Source organism: Hyla sarda, chromosome 1, assembly GCF_029499605.1.
Source record: "Hyla sarda isolate aHylSar1 chromosome 1, aHylSar1.hap1, whole genome shotgun sequence".
In the NCBI taxonomy this organism is placed as follows: domain Eukaryota; kingdom Metazoa; phylum Chordata; class Amphibia; order Anura; family Hylidae; genus Hyla; species Hyla sarda.
In genome coordinates, this window is record NC_079189.1 from 530320876 (window position 1) to 530345393 (window position 24518).

At 44.0% G+C, this 24518-nt stretch overlaps 1 protein-coding gene and 1 pseudogene across 1 annotated transcript in view; one reads left to right on the forward strand and one right to left on the reverse strand.

Moving 5' to 3' along the window:
• Window positions 1-957: 957 nt before the first annotated feature.
• LOC130274068 (general transcription factor IIF subunit 1-like) lies at window positions 958-11529 on the reverse strand (annotated as a pseudogene).
• Window positions 11530-14853: 3324 nt separating this feature from the next.
• ARHGEF28 (Rho guanine nucleotide exchange factor 28) overlaps window positions 14854-24518 on the forward strand; it is a 270524-nt gene continuing 260859 nt past the window's right edge. Inside the window, exon 1 of the mRNA XM_056539915.1 lies at window positions 14854-14874. The gene's annotated coding sequence lies outside the window, so the exon portion shown is untranslated. The remainder of the gene's footprint in view (window positions 14875-24518) is intronic.

Consider the following 24518-nt stretch of genomic DNA (forward strand, 5'->3'; position numbering starts at 1 on the left):
GATATTTTTAATAGTAAATTGACACAGAAATTATAGAAAAAGTACAACAGAATATGCTATGCTCACACAGTGTATTTTGAGTGAACTTTGAGGCTCAGTAACTCAATTACACTGATTTTTGCAAGCAAATGATCCTCGGATTTCCAAGTGTTGCTTTATATGTTGCTTGTTGGAGAATGTGTATGCATGTTTTTGTTTTACAGAGAATTTTGTTTTAGCCTTTTTGGCCATTTTATGGACATTTTATGCAAATTCGTTAATTTGCTTGCTATTTTTTTTTTTGTGTGTTTTGAAGCTTTAACACACAAGACATCTGTTTTTTAAAAATTAAAAGGGCCAAAACAAGTACATTTTTATTGCTGGTAAAATGATTGCCATAAAATTTAACTACATGCGAAATGTCATGTATTTCCCATTGAATTCAATGCAATTCAATGGGAAAATAGTATGAAAAAACAGATGTTTTAAGCCTAAAAATACACTGCAGTAGAGCTTTAGAGGTCACACTGCTTGGATCTCCCCCTTTGAGACATTGATGACATACAGTATCCTTCCATATGACATCAGTGTCTTAAGTAAGTTAAATCCTTTATGTCAGTATTACATTTACTGCTTATTCACATCATAGTCACTACAAATAGTCTGTAGGAAAAGACAGTATTATTCTACACATGGATATAAGCCATAAACAGTAACCTAATGTACAGTATATGACAATGTCCAGCCATTGATGAATCCATTATTTTATTCTTTTTCCCTAATTTTAATACTTGTTCCTCAAAGTAATAAAAAACAATAAAATTTAGTTAACAAATCACACGGGAAATTTGCAAACACTTTAAAGCCACTTGCATGTCCTGTACACCAAGCTCATGCTGCCAGGTTCATTGATACAGATGGAGCCCATTGTGTACCAGTCCTGTTGTATGTGCACATGTAAAGCTGGTCCAAAACGCATCATTCCTTCAGGTAGAAATATATTTTATCATGAATTTTCTTGCGGTCAGGGTTAAGTCTTTTAAGAATCTGGGCAAGCACATTCACTATCTGCTTGCTGCTAAGGCCTGTCTTTTTGGTGTGGAACAGTTAGTCTTTGGTTGACATGGGTTTCGACATTGTATCGTCAGATATTGTCTAACCACCTATTTATTTAACTGAATGTCCCCACTGCTGGGTGTGGACTTTCCAGACAGGGGCTGTGGGGTTGGGTTTCCCCATTGTGAGGTCCAGAATCCATTTTTAAATGTTCTGCAGCTGGAAGCACCACATTTTCCTTGCTCTAGTTTATTGGTTGTGACCCTGAGAATGTTAGCATGGGAGCTGTTATTGGAGATGCCTTTTTTTTAACCCTTCTTTGACGGAGTCTTCTTTTTCTGCAAAAAAAAAAAAAGATCAGAAGAAGCCTCTCCATCTATATTATTGTGCTCATATGTCTCAGACTTATAACTGCCGTCTCTCTTCTTCTTCCATTCCTGTGGTGTAGGTGCTTTCTTCTCCTCTTCCTCTACATCCTCCTCTTCACTCTCCTCACTGCTCTCACTTTCTTCATCAACCAATGCCTTTTGGATGCTCTTCTTCCTTCACAAGGTTTAGGTTTCCCAGGAAGTTCTTTATATGAGCTGTTCTGGTCATATATAAAATCCACCTCCTGCTTACCCCTCAAAGTCTCTATCGTTGCTGTCCTCTAAAGCTTCATCATTAGACTTTCTCTTTCTTTTTCTTCTTCTGAGCAGTTTCCTTTTGTGTCTTTCTCTTGCTATCCTCCACCCTCCTTTTCCTCGTCACCTAGCCCTTAGTCTTCTATTCAAAGCTGCTGCATGATGCTGAAATGGTTGAAGATTTTGTTTTGTCTGTCCCATTCCTGCTTGGCTTCATCTAGGGTCAGGGTGCGGTATTTAGCTAACAGAGTGAAGTTTTATCAATTGGATACTGTAAAAGCTTCAAAAGCTCCATCTGGATAAAGTAAGAATTGTTCTCCTTCACTCCACCTTTCTTTACACCTTTAAACTTATGTCCTTTAAACTTAAGGCACAATGCCATACTTTCTCCTCCTGGACTGCTCTTTCTTCTTGCGATTATATTCAATCCCAGCCCCAGAGTCTGGCGTTTCCTTATCTTGAAACATCTTCTTGGAGCTCAGATCACGCGCCATACGTGCCTAGTTCCATGTAGACAAGTAAACTATATCGGCCACATTGAATGCCATAAGATTATAACTATAGTGGGATTCCTATACTTACGACATATTCAGTGAAAGAGTGCCCGCTGGCTGCCTGACTGCTGCCCAAGGCCCATGCTCATGGCCTGAGTGGGGACCATCAATACCAACAATACCATCAGACACCAGCTTACTGGTAATCCTTGGCTTCCAGTCCACGGACGTCTACTTTCAGGTTATCTCATTATAAAACCTGCCGATTGATCCATCATTTAAAAAATCTTTCCATTCAGATGCATATTTTTCTTGGTTAGGTCCAGGTTTTCTTGTATTATGAATAATAAATATGAAATTAAAATGTGTCATCGTCTTTTCTATCTGTATGTGCAAAGTAGAAAAATAAAAGCAGCCATGTGGCTGAGGAGTCTGAGGAGGAGTAGATCATTCTCTGCACTGAATGCAAGATGCTTAACATGAAAAGAAGTCTTAAACTACAAAGTGCTACAGGAAACATCCAAGCTGTGTAAACAACAGGCTACAGAATCCAAGTAAATGCATTGTCTTCTGTTTTTATATTTAGTGGCACAAAAAGCCCATCCATCACCGCAGCATTATACTATGATCATTACACATGCTTTGGCTGATTGCACGGTAAAAGCTTGTCTGGCTTTACTGCCCAAACACCGCTCCTACTGAGAAGGGGCCGCTTATGAGTGTAATTGCTATTATATATACATCTACAAGACAATTTTCTTTTGTTACACAACTATTGAATTGAATATTGCAATTTATGCTGATTGACTATATTTATATAACTTGTTTGTTATGGACCGATATCAAAAAGGGGTTTGCTCAGTCGAATAGGATGTTTTTTTTCTGCCAGAAACAGAACCACTTTAGTTCATGAATTTTATTTAGTTATGCAGCTAACATGCATGTACTGTAAACCAATAAAGAAAGAATGGGATCCGGCACTACAATGTTATCCGACGGGTCACTATCCAGTCAATCCCGTTTTAATGGTGTTGTTACGCCGAACGCTCCGGGTCCCCGCTCCTCCCCGGAGAGCTCGCAGCGTTCACCTTGTCGCAGCGCCCCGGTCAGACCCGCTGACCGGGAGCGCTGCATTATTGTCACTGGCGGGGATGTGACCCGCGAAGCGGGACGCGCCCGCTCGCGGTTCGCATCCCAGTCTTCTTACCCGACCTGTCCTCCGTCAGTCCTGGCGCACGCGGCCCCGCTCCCTAGGGCGCGCGCACGCCGGCTCTCTGCGATTTAAAGGGCCAGTGCGCCTCTGATTGGCGCCTGGCCCAATTAGGGCATACACCTGTGTCCTAGCCTATATTACCTCACTTCCCCTTCCCAGCATCGCCTGATCTTGTTGCCCTTGTGGCAGTGAAAGCGTTCCTTGTATGTCCCAAGCCAGTGTTCCAGACCCTCTGCCGTTGCCCCTGACTACGATCCTTGCGGCCTGCCCTGACCTTCTGCTAAGTCCGACCTTGCTCTTGCATAATCCCTTGTACCGCGCCTATCTCAGCCGTCAGTTGGGGTTAAGTCGCTATCGGGTGGAACGACCTGGGGGTTACCTGCCGCAGCAAGTCCATCCGGCTTTGCGGCAGGCTCTGGTGAAGACCAGTAACCCGTTAGACTCCGTTCCCCTGGTACGGCCCACGTCATCACCCCACTGAGACAGAGGATCCACCACCAGTATCCTCACAGTACCCGGATCCTGACAGTAGATCCAGCCATGGATCCCGCTGAGGTCCCGCTGCCAGTTGTCGCTGACCTTACCACGGTGGTCGCCCAGCAATCTCAACAGATAGCGCAACAAGGACATCAGCTGTCCCAACTGACAGTCATGCTGCAAAAACTTTTGCCACAACTTCAGCAACCATCTCCTCCGCCAGCTCCTGCACCTCCTCCGCAGCGAATGGCCGCTTCCAGCCTCTGCTTGTCCCTGCCGGACAAATTTGATAGGGACTCTAAACAATGCCGTGGTTTCCTGTCGCAATGTTCCCTACACTTGGAGATGATGTCGGACCAATTTCCCACTGAACGGTCAAAGGTGGCTTTCGTGGTTAGTCTCCTGTCTGGGAAGGCCTTGCCATGGGCCACACCGCTCTGGGACCGCAATGATCCTGTCACTGCCACTGTCCAGTCCTTCTTCGCTGAGGTTTGTAGTGTTTTCGAGGAACCAGCCCGAGCCTCTTCTGCCGAGACTGCTTTGTTAAACCTTGTCCAAGGAAATTCTTCTGTGGGCAAATACGCCATCCAATTTCGTACCCTCGCCTCTGAATTATCTTGGAACAATGAGGCCCTCTGCGCGACCTTCAAGAAAGGCCTATCCAGCAACATCAAGGATGTGCTGGCCGCACAAAAAATTCCTGCCAACCTGCATTAACTTATCCATTTGGCCACCCGCATTGACATGCGTTTTTCCGAAAGACGTCAGGAGCTCCGTCAGGATATGGACTTTGTTCGCACCAGGCGATTTCTCTCCCCGGCTCCTCTCTTCTCAAGTCCACTGCAATCTGTTCCTGTGCCTTCTGCCGTGGAGGCTATGCAAGTAGACCGGTCCCGCCTGACCCTACAAGAGAGGACTTTTCTGCAATGAGAATCTATGCCTGTACTGTGCTAGTACTGAACACTTCCTGAAGGATTGTCCTATCCGCCCTCCGCGTCAGGAAAGACGTACTCCGATTCCGCACAAAGGTGAGACAGCTCTAGGTGTGAACTCTGCTTCTCCTCGTCTTACTGTGCCTGTGCGGATTTCTTCTTCTGCTAACTCCTCCTTCTCAGCTGTGGCCTTCTTGGATTCCTGTTCTGCAGGAAATTTTATTTTGGCCTCTTTCGTTAATAGGTTCAACATTCCAGTGACCAGTCTCGTCAGACCACTCTACATCTCTTCAGTTAATGGAGAAAAATTGGACTGCACTGTGCGTTACCGCACAAAACCCCTCTTAATGTGCATTGGACTTCATCACGAAAAAATTGAATTTCTGGTCCCACCCAACTGCACTTCTGAAATTCTCCTCGGCTTGCCTTGGCTCCAACGTCATTCTCCTACCCTTGACTGGACCACCGGGGAGATCAAGAGCTGGGGTTCTTCTTGCCTGAAAAAATGCCTCACGTCTGCCCCCAGCTCCGTCAGTCAAACTCCTGTGGCTACTCCTATACCAGGTCTTCCCAAGGCCTACCAGGACTATGCCGATGTTTTTTGTAAAAAGCAAGCAGAGACTTTGCCACCTCATAGGCCTTATGACTGCCCTATTGACATCCTTCCTAGTACTACTCCACCCCGGGGCAGGATCTATCCTCTGTCCGCTCCTGAGACTCAAGCCATGTCGGACTACATCCAGGAAAATTTAAAGAGGGGATTCATTCGCAAGTCCTCATCCCCTGCCGGAGCGGGGTTCTTCTTTGTTTCAAAAAAAGACGGTACCTTACGGCCGTGTATTGACTACAGCGGTTTAAATAAAATCGCTATCAAAAAACCGCTATCCCCTGCCTCTTATCTCGGAACTCTTTGACCGCCTTCGTGGCGCTAACATCTTCACTAAATTGGACTTAAGAGGCGCATATAATCTCATTTGCATCAGAAGGGGATGAGTGGAAAGCCGCATTTAATACCAGAGACGGACATTTTGAATATCTTGTTATGCCCTTTGGGCTCTGCAACGCCCATGCTGTCTTCCAGGACTTCATTAATGAAATATTTGGGGATTTGTTATATACCTGTGTTGTGGTTTACCTGGACGACATCTTGATTTTTTCCTCTAGTCTTGAGGACCACCGGCGCCATGTCCGCCTAGTGCTCCAGAGACTCCGTGAAAATCAACTATATGCCAAGATGGAGAAATGTCTCTGTGAATGCCAATCTCTTCCCTTCCTAGGCTACCTAGTCTCTGGCCAGGGACTTCAAATGGACCCAGACAAGCTGTCAGCTGTTTTAGATTGGCCACGCCCTTCTGGACTCCGGGCTATCCAACGCTTCTTAGGATTTGCCAATTACTACCGACAGTTTATTCCTCATTTTTCCACCATTGTGGCTCCAATTGTGGCCCTAACCAGGAAGAATGCCAACCCTAAGTACTGGCCTCCCCAAGCGGATGAGGCCTTTAACCGCCTCAAAACTGCCTTCGCTTCTGCTCCAGTACTCTCCAGACCTGATCCATCAAAACCCTTCTTGCTGGAAGTGGACGCCTCCTCGGTCGGAGCCGGAGCTGTAGTCCTCCAAAAAAACTCTACTGGACATAATATTACTTGTGGTTTCTTTTCTAAAACCTTCTCTCCGGCTGAGAAAAATTACTCCATTGGTGATCGTGAACTTCTGGCCATTAAACTAGCTCTCGAAGAATGGAGGCATCTACTGGAAGGTTCCAAACATCCCATTGTCATCTAAACGGATCACAAGAATCTATCGTATCTCCAGTCTGCCCAACGTCTGAACCCACGCCAGGCTAGGTGGGCGTTGTTTTTTGCCTGCTTTAACTTTGAGATTCATTTTCGTCCTGCTGACAAAAATGTCAGGGCTGACACCCTTTCACGTTCCTCTGATGCTACCGAATCTGAAGCCCCTCTGCAACACATTGTACCTCCTGGGTGCCTGATCTCCTCTGCTCCAGCTTCTATCAGACAAACTCCTCCTGGAAAGACCTTCGTCCCTCCACGCCAGCGCCTCAAGATCCTCAAGTGGGGACACACCTCGCACCTCGCTGGCCATGCTGGCGTCAAGAAGTCCATCCAACTAATTTCTCGTTTATATTGGTGGCCTACCCTGGAGGCTGATGTCGCTGAATTCATTCAGGCCTGTACAGTTTTTGCCCAAGACAAGACTCCTCGCCAGAAGCCTGCTGGACTCCTTCATCCTTTACCTGTTCCTGAGCTACCATGGTCTCAAATTGCCATGGATTTTATTACGGATTTGCCTTTATCACATGGCAACACAGTCATCTGGGTGGTCGTTGATCGTTTCTCCAAGATGGCACATTTTATTCAGCTCCCAGGTCTTCCTTCAGCGCCACAGTTGGCGAAGCAATTTTTTGTGCACATTTTTCGCCTTCACGGGCTTCCCACGCATATCGTCTCGGATAGAGGCGTCCAATTTGTATCGAAATTTTGGAGAGCTCTCTGTAATCAATTAAAAATCAAATAAAATTTCTCGTCCTCCTATCATCCCCAATCCAATGGGCAAGTAGAGAGAGTTAACCAGATCCTTGGTGACTATTTGCGACATTTTGTTTCCTCCCGCCAAGACGATTGGGTCGATCTTCTACCCTGGGCTGAATTCTCGTACAATTTCAAAAACTCTGAATCCTCTGCCAAATCCCCGTTCTTTGTGGTGTACTGCCGTCACCCTCTGCCCCCCCTCCCCATTCCCACTTCTTCTGGATTGCCTGCTGTTGATGAAGTTACGCGGGACTTCTCCATCATCTGGAAGGAAACCCAAAAGTCCCTCCTACTGGCCTCATCCCGTATGAAGAAGCATGCCGACAAAAAGAGAAGAACTCCTCCTGTCTTCGCTCCTGGGGACAAAATGTGGCTCTCTGCCAAGTATATCCGCTTCCGTGTCCCCAGCTATAAGCTGGGACCACGTTATCTTGGAACCTTTAAATCAAGAGTCAAATCAATCCTGTCTCCTACAAACTTTTTCTTCCCCCTTCTCTCCGTATTCCTAACGCCTTTCATGTTTCCCTTCTCAAACCGCTTGTCCTTAACCGCTTCTCTCCCAAGGTTGTCGCTCCAGCTCCTGTCTCTGGCTCCTCCGATGTCTTCGCTGTTAAAGAGATTCTCGCATCCAAGACAGGTAAAAAAAAAATTCTCGTAGATTGGGAGAATTGTGGACCTGAAGAGAGGTCTTGGGAACCCGAGGATAACATCCTCAACAAGGAGCTCATTCACAAGTTTTCGGGTTCCAAAAAGAGGGGGAGACCCAAGGGGGGGGGGGTACTGTTACGCCGGAGCGCTCGCAGCGTTCACCTTGTCGCAGCGCCCCGGTCAGACCCGTTCGCGGTTCACATCCCAGTCTTCTTACCTGACCTGTCCTCCATCAGTACAGTCCCGGCGTTCGCGGCCCCGCTCCCTAGGGTGCGCGCGCGCCGACTCTCTGCGATTTAAAGGGCCAGTGCACCTATGATTGGCGCCTGGCCCAATTAGTGCATACACCTGTGTCCTAGCCTATATTACCCCACTTCCCCTTCCCAGCATCGCCGGATCTTGTTGCCCTTGTGCCAGTGAAAGCGTTCCTTGTATGTCCCAAGCCAGTGTTCCAGACCCTCTGCCGTTGCCCCTGACTACGATCCTTGCTGCCTGCCCTGATCTTCTGCCACGTCCGACCTTGCTCTTGCCTAATCCCTTGTACCGCGCCTATCTCAGCCGTCAGTTGGGGTTGAGTCGCTATCAGGTGGAACGACCTGGGGGTTACCTGCCGCAGCAAGTCCATCCCGCTTTGCGGCGGGCTCTGGTGAAGACCAGTAACCCCTTAGACTCCGTTCCCCTGGTACGGCCCACGTCATTACCCCACTGACACAGAGGATCCACCACCGGTATCCTCACAGTGGATAAACTTTTGTATTCAGCCATAGATGCTAGACGACACATGAAAAGGGTAGAGATGCAGACAGCAGGGGCGCCCCTGCTGTCTGCCTCTCTTCCCTCTACATGTGTCGTCTAGCATCTACGACTGAATAAAAAAGTTTCTCTGTTACTAATGAGTGCCGTGTTTCTCTACCTAAAATTATCCATGTACTGTAAGGCTATGGACAAGACTGGTGCAGTCTTTCTGATGACTTTTCAGATTAAGTTGTTCTATGTGTATGTGAGAAATAGCAGCATTTCTCATATGACTTATCTCCTTTATGTATTATTCCTGTATTTTCTTCTGCAGGCTCCAAATCTACTTTTCAGTCTTCCATAGTGGGTGCAGACTAACTGCTATGATATCCCCCATCCTCAGTAGAAGCAAAGCAGCAGCATGGAGGACATCATAGAGCAGTATTTTTTTAGTGCAGCAACAATCGGGGCAGGGGTGGGGTCTCGCAAAAATATTTACCGATTATTTGCTTTCTGCCCTTTTATAAACACTCTTCTTTGTGTGTATTTGTTCTTCTGGCTCCCTCCAGCAGCTATCCCATCCTATTCTTCCCCCTCTCCTCTCCATTCTATGGGCAGTAGCTGTAATCTGATCCCTCAGTTAACTGACAATCTGTCTAAACTCTGCCTCTATGCAAACAACATTTTACTACTGAACCAATATAGCGTGGTTAGTGCAGGAGAAGAGGAGTGTTATACAGTATATCATACTGATGAGCCGGTCTGCCTTTGTATTCCCCAAACAGAGTGTAAAATTAAAGCCTAACTCTGATGTTGGTCCTGTGGCAGGATACCTGTTTAAACTTTCTAAATACCTCATAGCCCAGGACTTGCCTGCTGCTAAACCGTTCAGGATGCAGATTTTCTAGAGTTCTATTCAGGTCTACGGGACTTCCTGCAAATCCCTATCCTAATCACTATAGTCTCGGGCAAGACTTGGGCTATGAAGTTTCCAGGAAATTTAAAAAGGTATCCTGCTTCTGAATTCAACATTAGAGTTATGCTTTAAATGTGAACATACCACTTTATCCACATGCTAGCATCCTGACATGTCAAAAAAGTGCAACCTCTTCATTGGATGCCTTATATTGGACCATATCTCCTTCTTGAAGATCTGTTTCACAGCTAGTCTACTGGTGAAACAATATTGAATAGCACAGACCTCAATACAGGTCTGTGTTCCATCCCATACTGCTTTGCATTGGTATAAAGTGAAGATTCAACCTTCCTTAGCTCATAATAAAGTTAGAAAATTGAACGCTTTAGACTCTCATAAACAGATGCTGATTTGATATTTGCATGAACTAGACCTATTACGTTAAAGAAAAAAAAATTGAATGGAAAAAAATAAAAAGAAACAGAGTGCTTGCAGACGTCTTAACAACAGGGCTCTGTCCTAGCACTGGCTAGCTGCTCATATTTATCATACATACTGGGGAGAACTGTGCTTCTATGTTAGGCCAGTAGTGTGTACATAGGCTCATCTTTAGGGGGCATTGACATCAGTGAAAGCTCTCATTTTTGTTTTCCCTATTGCAGTGATGCTCCCAAAGATAAAACTTGCCAAACCAGTCTTCCAAATCACTGAACATTAGTCAGAATGGCGTCCTAAGGATTGTGTGTCCAAACTTGATTGCCTGGAAACATCTCAGCTGTAACTCAATGATCATGTTTTCCACACTGGCCATGACGCTATGTAATCCTGTTACCTGGAACAGAATTATGAATTGTACAGATGAATGATTTGTACAATTCCTGAGAAAGATTTCATATACAATGCAATAAAAGCAATACACAATATACAGTGGGACAAAAAATATTTAGTCAGCCACCAATTGTGCAAGTTCTCGCACTTAAAAAGATGAGAGAGGCCTGTAATTTTCATCATAGGTAAACCTCAACTATGAGAGACATAATAAATCCATAAAATCACATTGTCTGATTTTTTAAGAATTTATTTGCAAATTATGGTGCAAAATAAGTGTTTGGTCAATAACAAAAGTTCATCTCAATACTTTGTTATATACCCAATGACAGAGGTCAAACGTTTTCTGTAAGTCTTCACAAGGTTATTACACACTGTTGCTGGTATATTGGCCCATTTCTCCATGCAGATCTCCTCTAGAGCAGTGATGTTTTGGGTCTGTCGTTGGGCAACACAGACTTTTAACTCCCTCCAAAGGTTTTCTATGGGATTGAGATCTGGAGACTGGTTAGGCCACTCCAGGACCTTGAAATGCTTCTTATGAAGCCACTCTTTCATTGCCCGGGCAGTGTGTTTGGATCATTGTCATGCTGAAAGATCCAGCCACATTTCATCTTCAATGCCCTTGCTGATATGAAATTTCATGATACATGGCCCCATTTATTCTTTCCTTTACACGGATCATTCGTCCTGGTCTCTTAGCAGAAAAATAGCCCCAAAGAATTATGTTTCCACCCACATGCTTCATAGGAGGTATGGTGTTCTTTGGAAGCAATTCAACATTCTGTCTCCTCCAAACACGAAGAGTTGAGTTTTTACCAAAAAGTTCTACTTTGGTTTCATCTGACCATATGACATCCTGCCAATACTCTTCTGGATCATCCAAATTATCTTTAGCAAACTTAAGACAAGCCCGGACATGTACTGGCTTAAGCAGGGGGACACATCTGGCACTGCATGATTTGAGTGTGTTACTGATGGTAGCCTTTGTTACTTTGGTCCCAGCTCTCTGCAGGTCATTCACTAGGTGCCCCCGTGAGGTTCTGGGAGTTTTGCTCACCATTCTTGTGATCATTTCGACACCACAGGGTGAGACATTGCGTGGAGCCCCAGATCGAGGGAGATTATCACTGGTCTTGTATGTCTTCCATTTTCTAATAATTGCTCCCACAGTTGATTTCTTCACACCAAGCTGCTTGCCTATTGCAGATTCAGTCTTCCCAGCTTGGTGCAGGTCTACAATTTTGTTTCTGTTGTCCTTCAACAGCTCTTTGGTCTGGGCCATAGTGGAATTTGGAGTGTGACTGTTTGAGGTTGTGGACAGGTGTCTTTTATACTGATAACAAGTTCAAACAGGTGCCATTAATACAGGTAATGAGTGGAGGACAGAGGAGACTCTTAAAGAAGAAGTTACAGGTCTGTGAGAGCCAGAAATCTTGCTTTTTTGTAGGTGACCAAATACTTATTTTCCACCATAATTTACAAATCAGCCAACAATTGTGCAAGTTCTCCAACTATGAGAGACATTATGAGAAAAAAAATCCATAAAATCACATTGTCTGATTTTTAAAGAATTTATTTGCAAAAAATTATAGTGGAAAAAAAGCAAGATTTCTGGCTCTCACAGACCTATAACTTCTTCTTTAAGAGTCTCCTCTGTCTTCCACTCGTTACCTGCACTAATGGCACTTGTTTGAACTTGTTATCAGTATAAAAGACACCTGTCCACAACCTCAAACAGTCACACGCCAAACTCCACTATGACCAAGACCAAAGAGCTGTCGAAGGACACCAGAAACAAAATTGTAGACCTGCACAAGGCTGGGAAGACTGAATCTGCAATAGGCAAGCAGCTTGGTGTGAAGAAATCAACTTTTGGAGCAATTATTAGAAAATGGAAGTCATACAAGACCATTGGGAGAATGTCATATGGTCAGATGAAACCAAAGTAGAACTTTTTGGTAAAAACTTAACTCGACGTGTTTGTAGGAGAAAGAATGCTGAGTTGCATCCAAAGAACACCATACCTACTGTGAAACACCATACCTTCTGCTAAGGCACCAGGACGACTGATCTGTGTAAAGGGAGGAATGAATGGGGCCATGTATTGTGAGATTTTGAGTGAAAAATTCCTTCTATCAGCAAGGGCATTGAAGATGAAACGTGGCTGGGTCTTTCAGCATGACAATGATCCCAAATCCACCGCCTGGGCAACGAAGTGGGTTCGTAAGAAGCATTTCAAGGTCCTGGAGTGGCCTAGCCAGTGTCTAGATCTCACCCCATAGAAAACCTTTGGATGGGTGTTGAAAGTCCATGTTGCCCAGCGACAGCCCCAAAACATCACTGCTCTAGAGGAGATCGGCATGGAGGAATGGGCCAAAATACCAGAAACAGTGTGAAAACCTTGTGAAGACTTACAGAAAATGTTTGACCTCTGTCATTGCCAACAAAGGGTATATAGTATTGAGATGAACGTTTATTATTGACTAAATACTTATTTTCCACCATAATTTGCAAAAATATTCTTTAAAAATCAGACAATGTGGTTTAATGGATTTTTTTTCTCATTATGTCTCTCATATTTGAGGTATACCTATGATGAAAATTACAGGCCTCTCTCATCTTTTTAAATGGGAGAAGTTGCACAACCTCTTGGCTGACTAAATGCGGTACGGTTTTCCCCATTGTAAGTTGGATAAGTCACTCAAAAGTGACAGTAATGCTTTAGTAATAGAATATGTACTTAAAAAAAACATTTAAAAAAATGCAACACTGCAAAAGCTTTGCAAAAGCAGCCACCATCACCCCCTTCCCCTCCTTGGTGTTTTCCTTTTTGGTTACATTACAACCAGGAGCTAAAACGGGTGCAGCACTGGGGGTCCTGGGGTTAAATTTTCTCTAAGGGCGTCATCTGCAAGAAGTCTCTATGTTTTCCCCATATTTGTGTGGATTTTATCCCAAACTCACTCCATAAGCATGCTTATAGGGTAATTTAGAATTTAAATTGTTATCTCCATTGGGAACAGGAACCAATATAAGAGATGACAATCTCTGTTGTGATTAATAACATAATTTGTTGGTCATTTGTAGCATTTTATTCATAGAACATGCTGACTATTTTAAAGGTACAAAATAGTTTTCTTTGTGACACAAACAAAAACCAAGACAGAAAGCATAGAACTTTACATACACCATGGGGTGTGTGGGGGGGCTCGGGCATTATTATTTTTATGCTTTAGTTTTGCTTATGCGCTACACATTTATCATACTATCACAGGGGGTTGATAAATTTGGAGCACATAAGCAAAACAAAAAATGTCGCAGCTGGGAATTTTGGGAGACTTTTTTTGCGACTTTTTTTTTACATTTACTCATGATATGGGGTTGTCTGTATTAGCTTAGCATCCAGCCACTGGGATTTTTGCCCATTCTCCTAGACAAAGTGCTCTAGATCCTTCAATTAGATGGTATTCGCTGGTGTACTGCAGTCTAAGTCATGTCACAGATTTTAGGCTTTGACTGGGTATTCCGAGACATTTCAATGTCTCGCCACTTTGTCAGTATGCTATTTGGGTCAATCATTGGTCTTTATATTGCTTGCTTAGTGGTGGGGCAGATCTAGAGTCTTCGCAGAACTGGTGAATTTATACTGACATCATGTCACAGTCACCTCATTTTGTGACATCTTCAGTGAATTGGTTGGCCCCCAACTTAAAAGTTGGTGAATAAATATGGGAAGATGAATTCATACAGGAGGTGAATATATAGATATATATATATATATATATATATATATATATATATATATATGCCCTCATAACATTGACATTTTTATTTATTCTTATACAAAGTTTACGGTATTTTATATTTTATTTTACTTATCAATGTATGCCCTATTGTCAGGTCCATTGAATAAAATCAAAATTAAGATCCATTTTAATTCCAGACTGTAATACAGCAAAACAGGAAAAACACCAATGGGGGTAAATGCTTTAATAAAGGTACGGTATTAGGAGATAAAATGTACTTGTAATGTCCCAGTACAGGATATAGTCCCGTACAGTACTTAGGCCCTGTCAGGTTGAGTCCCTCTGTGTCCTAGGGGCTCTCCTGCAGTGTCTCCCCCATTGTAATATATGTTGTGTATAGTGTTATGTGTGTTATGTATAAAGGACCTTTAAGGACCTTTGAGTTAGTCACATGATAATTTGTCCACATGATGTGTTGGTTACCCAGAGAGCACCAGGTGACCTGCAGCTTGACTATGGGCTTCTGGCTCAGCCCCCTTTTATAAGAGGGGCAGCCATTACAATCTCTCTCTTCTACCACACTTCTCACTGAGGCACAGTAAAGACCAGACGTCTCAGAGCCAGTGTCCAGTACATCTGGAGGCCCCAAGCCTACCTACAGCCACAAGTCAGTAAGTCAAGTCATCTATGTCTGCTATCACTATCTACATTCAAGTCAAGTCTATAGTCAAGTCTATTATAATCAATGTGGCTGTTTTAAAGTCTGTCAAAGTCACTACAAGTCCCAGCAAGCTGCTAGGTCCTTCTGTGTTACTGGCCACCTCTCTGGGATCCTGGCCTAACTGTAAAGACTATTTCCATCTGTGAACCTCAGTAAAGCTACCGTGAACCCTAACCTTGTCTTGGACTATTATTGCCCTGCCTAACCTTGGGATAGCAGAGCTACCTTCGGGTGGTTATTTAGGAAAACCACGCCATGGTGTCACAAACATTTAGGGGTTAATAACATCTGCCCCTGGGCTATAACATCTGCCCCATGCACTTCACCTTCACACCCCGTGGCTCACAACATACTCTAAAACTTAGTCAATGGATAATTGTATAAGATGGTGTATATTCTTAAACCAAATTCACATAGGAAGTTCCTTACCTAAAGCTAATGGGAAAAGAGTATAAAGAAAATACATATTTTATTTCTTTACTTTGGACTTGCTGCTGGCTTTGGCTAATAAAAAAAACACACAAAGAAAAAAAGAAAGCACTGAAAACTGCACCAAAACTGCCCGTGTAAATCCAGCAACCACCTCTCTCTTCAGTTTTTGTAAGTAACCATATGCTGTAGATCCCAATAGATAATCATTACCCCGGTTCCTAAATATAAATATACATAGTAAATATAAAAATACAAGTATACAAAACTATATGAAAATTTGGATTAGTAAGAAACAAGCTCCAGGACCAACAATAGGTGCCAAATATGAATCAGATTCACCAGGAAAATACCCGGCAATAATCAGCCAAAGTGCCAACCTCTAATACTGTCTACAGTGTTACTGACATCTGTGCTGAGCCCTACAGAGCGATCATCCTCAGCCTCAGCTGCTCCTAGACATAATATATGAAAACAGGTCAGCTTCTTACTACCATCCAGGCAATCCTGCAGCCACTTGTCACACCGGGTTAGAACCATACAGTGAGTACTATTTTTACTTTAACAGTCTGCCCACTCTTTCTAGTACACAAAAGTTTCAAATATGTTGAATTCCAACATGTCCCATAACTTCTTTCCCATGCCAGGAAATAATTTGGAGACCCAAATACACATAAATTAGGTCACGTAACCCTGCAGGTTTGGCTGACATTTATCTACTGTGTATGGCCAATGTAAGAAATGAAATATTGCAAGTAGAACAAATCCGAGACTTTCTGTTGCCTAAGGAGGTTTGTGAAATGTCCCCTCCTCAAGCTGAAAATGGGCAAAAGGGATAGGTACATGCGGTTTGCTTAGTTAAATGGTAGCATGGAGACATGTCAGAAGTTTTGAGCAGTTGGGGCCCGGGTGATGGGACCCATATCAATCACTAAAATGAATGGGCAGCAGCTAAGCACTGCGCCTGTTTGTCTCTACTGGCACAAGGTGGCTGTGATCTTTCAGAGAAAGTCAATAGAATTGTGCTGTTCACCTACAGTCAGGAAATACTTACACCAGAAGACAAGTCTGTATTGTTGCACACTTCTCCAGGCTTGTTCTCCTGCTTGGTAGTGGTGTTGGCCCTGACCGATCAAAAGTTTTGACATGTCCCACTTAAAATCAAGTGGTGGCATATCTAACACACAGTGCCCCTATAAATATAGCAATCTAGTGTCCCATGTGCCTATTGAAATAACCTAATCCAAAATTAAGATAATGTACTTGTAGGTGTTACATAAAATCAAGAAAACAAATACAGTAATGAAACAGCGTGTATGTATAGTATGTGTTTGTGTATGTGATACTAAGAGGTGTAAAAAGCATCCAGAACTCCTGCTTTAATATACAGTGATGAAGCAGTTCTGGGGTAGTATTCAGATCCTTTATGTGGCATTTGTCTGGTGTAGTTTTTGTACATATAAATAATGTACCATTCATATGTTACTTGTAAAGTAATGGGGAACTTTCAGTTGTGTATTGGTAGCAAAAAGATGGTGTAGATTCCAGCTCCCAAAAATAATCGACAAAAGTCCAAAATTTATTTCACATAATTAAAATTGGTGAATAAAATAAATACCAAAAAGGTGGTTTTAAAAGCATAGCAGAAACACTGACGTGTTTTGAACCATCATGGTTCTTAGTCATGGCACAGCACTGTTTGCCACATGCATCCTTATATACTCTAGGTAAAGCAAGAAATGAACACACAAGCCTAGATGTGGGAACACCTCTCATTGACGAAAGTCACGGAGGTGGAATCAGGACGTAAATTGCCAGGTGAGTATTGTTTTCATACATGCTGGATAAAGCTTTCGTTTGGTATATTTCAAAATTCATAATTCAAAATAACTTCAACGTTCGTCCATCTTCGGATGCATATTCTGTACATATTTTGTGTGTATTTGTCATGCCGAGCGCTCCGGGTCCCTGCTCCTCCCCGGAGCATTCGCGGCGTTCCCCTCTCTGCAGCGCCCCGGTCAGACCCGCTGACCGGGAGCGCTGCACTGACACTGCCGACGGGGATGCGATTCGCATAGCGGGACGCGCCCGCTTGCGGATCGCATCCCAATCCACTTACTTGTCCCGGTCCCCGGCTGTCACGTCCTGGCGCGCGCGGCTCCGCTCCCTAGGGCGCTCGTGCCAGCTCTCTAAGATTTAAAGGGCCAGTGCACCAATGATTGGTACCTGGCCCAATCAGTGTATTAGCTCCCACCTGCTCCACGCCTATTTTACCTCACTTCCCCTTCCCTGCATTGCCGGATCTTGTTGCCCTTGTGCCTAGAGAAAGCGTTTCCTGTGATTGCCATACCAGTGTTTCCAGACCTTCTGCCGTTACCATTGACTACGAACCTTGCCCCCTGCCCTGACCTTCTGCTACGTCTGACCTCGCCTCTGTCTTGTCCTTCTGTCCCACGTCTTCTCAGCAGTCAGCGAGGTTGAGCCGTTACCGGTGGATACGACCTGGTTGCTACCGCCGCAGCAAGACCATCCCGCTGCCATCCCATTGCGGCGGGCTCTGGTGAATACCTGTAGCAGCTTAGACCCGGTCCACCGGTACGGTCCACGCCAATCCCTCGCTGACACAGAGGATCCACATCCAGCCTGCCGAATCCTAACAGTAGATCCGGCCATGGATCCCGCTGAGGTGCCGCTGCCAAGTCACGCTGACCTATCCACGGTGGTTGCCCAGCAATCCCAACAGATTGCCCAACAAGGACAGCAGCTGTCGCAGTTGACCGCCATGCTACAGCAACTTCTGCCACAGCTACAGCAGCAACCATCTCCTCCGCCAGCTCCTGCACCTCCTCCGCAGCGAGTGGCCGCTCCTAACCTCCGCTTGTCCCTGCCGGACAAATATGATGGGGACTCTTAACTCTGACGTGGTTTCCTGTCTCAATGTTCCCTACATTTGGAGATGGTGTCGGACCAATTTCCCACAGAACGGTCAAAGGTGGCTTTTGTGGTTAGTCTTCTGTCTGGGAAGGCCTTGTCATGGGCCACACCGCTCTGGGACGGCAACGATCCTGTCACTGCCACTGTTCAGTCCTTCTTCACTGAGGTTCGTAGTGTCTTCGAGGAACCAGCCCGAGCCTCTTCTGCCGAAACTGCCTTGTTGAACCTTGTCCAAGGAGATTCTTCTGTGGGCGAATATGCCACCCAATTTCGTACCCACGCCTCCGAATTATCTTGGAACAATGAGGCCCTCTGCGCGACCTTCAAAAAAGGCTTATCCAGTAACATCAAGGATGTGCTGGCCGCACGAGAAATTCCTGCCAACCTGCATGAACTTATCCATTTGGCCACCCGCATTGACATGCGTTTTTCTGAAAGACACCAGGAGCTCCGCCAGGAAAAGGACCTTGATCTCTGGGCACCTCTCTTCCAGTATCCTTTGCAATCTACCCCTGTGCCTGCCGCCGAGGAGCCTATGCAAGTGGATCGGTCTCGCCTGACCCATGAAGAGAGGACTCGCCGCAGAGATAAAAATTTATGTCTGTACTGCACTAGTACCGAACATTTCCTGCGCTAGTACCGAACATTTCCTCCGTGACTGGGAAACGCACTCACCCAGCTCATGTGGGAGTGGCGTCTCTTGGTGTGAAGTCTGCTTCTCCACGTCTCACTGTGCCTGTGCGGATTTCTCCTTCTGCCAACTCCTCCTTCTCAGCTGTGGCCTTCTTGGGCTCTGGTTCTGCGGGAAATTTTATTTTGGCCTCTTTTGTTAATAGGTTCAGCATCCCAGTGACCCGTCTCATCAAGCTGCTCTACATTTCTTCTGTCAACGGAGTAAAATTGGACTGCACTGTGCGTTACCGCACAGAACCCCTGCTTATGAGCATTGGACTGCATCACGAAAAAATAGAATTTTTGTTCTGCCCAACTGCACCTCTGAAGTCCTCCTCGGTCTGCCATGGCTCCAACGTCATTCTCCTACCCTTGACTGGACTACCAGGGAGATCAAGAATTGGGGTCCTTCTTGTCACAAACGATGCCTCACATCTGCTCCCACTTGTCTAACTCCTGAGGTTTCACCCATACCGGCTCCTCCCAAGGCTTACCAGCATATTTTCGGCAAAAAGCAAGTTGGGATTTTGCCTCCTCATAGCCCCCTTCCTGGTAACACTCTGCCATGTGGCAAGCTTCACCCTCTGCCCCCCCTCCCCATTCCCACTTCTTCTGAATTGCCTGTCATTGATGAAGTTACCCAGGACTTCTCTGTCATCCGGAAGAAAACTCAAGAATCGCTCCCAATGGCCTCGTCTCATGTGAAGGGACAAGCAGACAAAAAGAGGGGGAGACCTAGGGGGGGGGGGGGGGGGGTACTGTTACGCCGAGCGCTCCGGGTCCCTGCTCCTCCCCAGAGCGCTCGCGGCGTTCCCCTCTCTGCAGCGCCCCGGTCAGACCCGCTAACCGGGAGCGCTGCACTGACACTGCCGACGGGGATGCGATTCGCATAGCGGGACGCGCCCGTTCGCGGATCGCATCCCAATCCACTTACTTGTCCCGGTCCCCGGCTGTCACGTCCTGGCGCCAGCGGCTCCGCTCCCTAGGGCGCGCGCGCGCCAGCTCTCTAAGATTTAAAGGGCCAGTGCACCAATGATTGCTGCCTGGCCCAATCAGTGTATTAGCTCCCACCTGCTCCACGCCTATTTTACCTCACTTCCCCTTCCCTGCATTGCCAGATCTTGTTGCCCTTGTGCCTAGAGAAAGTGTTTCCAGACTTTCTGCCATTACCATTGACTACGAACCTTACCGCCTGCCCTGACCTTCTGCTACGTCTGACCTCGCCTCTGTCTAGTCCTTCTGTCCCAAGTCTTCTCAGCAGTCAGCGCGGTTGAGCCGTTACCAGTGGATATGACCTGGTTGCTACCGCTGCAGCAAGACCATCCCGCTTTGTGGCGGGCTCTGGTGAATACCAGTAGCAGCTTAGACCCCGTCCACCGGTACGATCCACGCCAATCCCTCGCTGACACAGAGGATCCACATCCAGCCTGCCGAATCCTAACAGTAATTACTGTACTATGTTTTTTATCCATATCTAGCACACTCCAGAACTTGCTCAGTGTTAACACATCCCCACATTCGGGAAGATGTCCAACAATATTTACTCTAGTCACCAGCAGTTACTTATTGTATTCATCATATGTTTTAAAAAAGCATCAATACTGGTATTCTAGTCACCTTATGCATCTATCATATAGGAAATACCTGTCAGGTCTGAACAAAGACCTAGTCGTCTCATTATGGAATCTGACAAAATAATCTTTTTTTTTTTATTAGGTCGCAACACAAAGCACAATCATATGTTACTGATAAATAATTGTGAAACTGTACATATCACTTTTAGAAAGACGGGTACAATTGACATCTATAGTTTGTCATAATATAGTGAAAATATTATTATACATGTATGGTTGTTCACTCATTCGATAAATATCTCTTTAGAAAATATTATATGTAACAGGATATCTACAGTTCATTCACTCATTCAATTATATAATATTCAACAATAACACAGAATGTGAATTAAGTCATGAGTACATTTGATATTGAGTATCTATTTATTCTATCACATATAAGAGCTTGCCATACATAAAGTATATGTTGTGCAATTTTCGTGCATTTGATAAAATTATATTAGATAAAATATCAGTGATCCATGGGCCTATAGGAAATGAAGAATGTCCATATACAAAAAGTAATATAAATTATCAGTTACATGCACATTTGTTTTTTGTGTATGCATATACATTTACAATCTAATGAAAATACCGTAATGTATGAACAATGGTTGTGTATGAACAATGATTCTCTTTCCTCCCTTTTCGTGCATATAATGACTATATTTGATGGCACATATATTTATGTGACGGTGAGAATACCGCAATGTAAGAACAATGGTTGAATCCTTTTTTAAAACATATGATGAATACAATAAGTAACTGCTGGTTACTAGAATAAATATTGTTGGACATCTTCACAAATGTGGGGATGTGTTAACATTGAGCAAGTTGGATAAAAAAAACATAGTACAGTAAATACACACAAAATATGTATAGAATATACATTCCAACATGGACAAACATTGAAGTTATTTCGAATGATTTGAATATACAAAACGAAAGCTTTATCCAGCATGTATGAAAACAATACTCAACTGGCAATTTACGTCATGATTCCACCTCCGGAATTTTCGTCAATGAGAGGCGTTCCCACATCTAGGCTTGTGTGTTCATTTCTTGCTTTACCTAGAGTATATAAGGATGCATGTGGCAAACAGTGCTGTGCCATGACTAAGAACCATGATGGTTCAAAATGCGTCAGGGTTTCTGCTATGCTTTTAAAACCATCTTTTTAGTTTTCATTTTTCACCAATTTTAATTATGTGAAATAAAGTTTGGATTATTTTTGATTACACCATTTTTTTGCTACCTGTTCATACCAAGTATGCGGCTTGGCTTTTGGTCCCGTGCTTCCTAGAAATTACCGAAGTTCCTTCAATTCAAAGATACTACAGGTCGGTGAGCTGGTCTTTATTTCTATATATGCATATATCAGTTGTGTATTACTGCTAAAGATAAATAATAGTTGGGGGCCCTGTAATGTTGGTGTTCTCTGAGCTTCCATTATTGTCGCTAGAAATTATGATTTTCCTTTTTATACCTTTTGTTATTCCACAGTTTGAGCTCTTGTTATGTTATTTTTTAGTGGCATCATGCCTTATTTCTGGCTATATTCTATATCTAAATGTAATGCAAAAGAAAAATTTAACACATCATACCCTTCATATCATGCAATAGTGAAAAGTGCTACACCATAATTAGGCATAAATCTATGTACAGTTCTACTAAAATAAACCCAGCTTACCTATATGTTATATGAGGCATTGCATATTTATGTATTGTTGGCAGAGGAATGGGTACAAGTCTGGCTGATGCATACCCCAAATGTAGGACACCTAACACTTTGAATACACATATGCTCCTTTACTACAGTTTGCCAGGAGCAGATGGCACTCTTCTCCCGTCTTGTACAGCTTTACTAAAGAGCAGTTTTGTAACAGCGAAAAGCAAACACTGAAAATATTTCAAACCCTTATTTCCTGCGACATCTTCTTACATTGGATTGTTGAATTGTTATCTGGGCCCTGAGGTCTATGGCTAGAGAAGAAATGAAGAAGTTTATAAGAGTTTTGAAAGGCTGATATAATTGATATCTATGCTGTGCCAGGACAGGAAAACTGAGCATGCTCCAATGAAAAAATGACGCAGGTAGCACATTCCTTAGAGAGAAAAATGTATCTTCGGTTTCTTGTTAATTTTTTTTAGCATTCAGATTTGAGTCCCTTATAATCCAAGTATTTGTGCAATGACGGATGTGTCAGTTCTGTTTTTATTACTACTCAAAATCATACAAGCAATGCTCCATCTTACAGGCCGAATGTTAACATTTTGTACTTTCGCTTCTATTCTACATTCCTTTCAGTTGAATGGAGGCAGAGCTGCAGTACCAAAGACATCCCACGTACAAGAGTAGCACTGTTTTGAGATGAAAAGAAGCCCATGAAAACTTTGCAAAGATAATATGCTGACCTATTTAAGGGCAGCATATTAAAAGTAAATTTCTGCTGTACTAACATAATGACAGATTGATTCGGAGAAATATAACATCATATATACAGTTTTATTTTTAAGGTAATGTAGCAGGCTATGCTATTTGACATTTTACAGAGACATGTAAAAATTTTGGAACAGAGTCTGGTTGTTTAAACCCACACTGATCATTAGGACAAATGGAGAGAAGCGCTCAGCTGTACGCTTCACTCCACAGTTCACAGCAATCTTCATCAAGTTGCGGGAGATGAGCTGGAGCTCAACCTGTACAACTGGACAGAGAATGCACCAATCCCGAGAGGGAAGCACACAGCCAAGTGCTTCTCTCTGCTCTTTCTAATGATTAGTTGGGTCTGAACACCCAGGCTTTTCTCGTCCCACTGGGTTAAATTGACAGGTCTACATTTGCACTCAGAACGACTCATCCCCATTTGCACTCATATATCTTTGTTTGGACCATAGAGTTAGATAGAGTGACACTGCACATGACTGTACATCAGATGTGTTTGTCATTACAGTGGTTTGATGGCTTATGTGTATGAGCAATGGTGGATATAATGATTTTTATTGAACCTGTCAGAGGTTGTCTAAGTTATTTGAAAAACAAACAACAAAACAAAAACTACAACTGTCATATAACAATACAGTGGTCCCTCAAGTTACAATATTAATTGGTTCTGGGACTACCATTGTATGTTGAAACCATTGTATGTTGAGACCAGAACTCTATGGAAACCTGGTAATTGGTTCTGAAGCCCCCAAAATGTCATCCAAAAATAGGAAAAAGTGAGGATTAAAGAAAAATAAGTAGATAACTAATATAGATAAAGCAAATCCTTACATATAAAAGTAAGAAAGATCTGCTGGGAGCTGTAAATCCCTGTCTATGTCAGTGTTTCCCAAGCAGGGAGCCTCCAGCTGTTGCAAAACTACAACTCCCAGCATGCCCGGACAGCCAAAGGCTGTCCGGACATGCTGGGAGTTGTAGTTTTGCAACAGCTGGGGCCACCCTGCTTGGGAAACACTGATCTATGTAGAGGACAGGAGCTTCTTCGGGGTCCTGTACAGAACACAGTGTCCCAAAAAAGTAATGGAGTCACCCTCATCTGGTGTCCAAAGGAGCAGCTAACCCTGGTACAGGTAAAGTGTACAGAACATGTAATACCAGACACCAGTCAGTGCATACGCTTCAGTAATACAGGGGTTTTACCAGTGAATGCCCATTTTGATTGGTCGGTTTTTCCAGCCATTGACACGTTTCGCAGATCTGGACTGTAGGTAGCATTGTATGTTGAGTCTGGTTTCAACTTACGATGGCCCAGAAAAGACAATTGTATGTTGAAACTATTGTATGTTGAGGCCATTGTAAGTTGAGGGATCACTGTATATACTATAGTCCCCTGCATCCAGCAATGCCACTCCACTTCATAGCATATTCTTCCATGCAGTGCCCGAACACACTGCAGCCAATCATTCATCTTTTGGTAACTATCTCTTAGGTAAGGGGTTG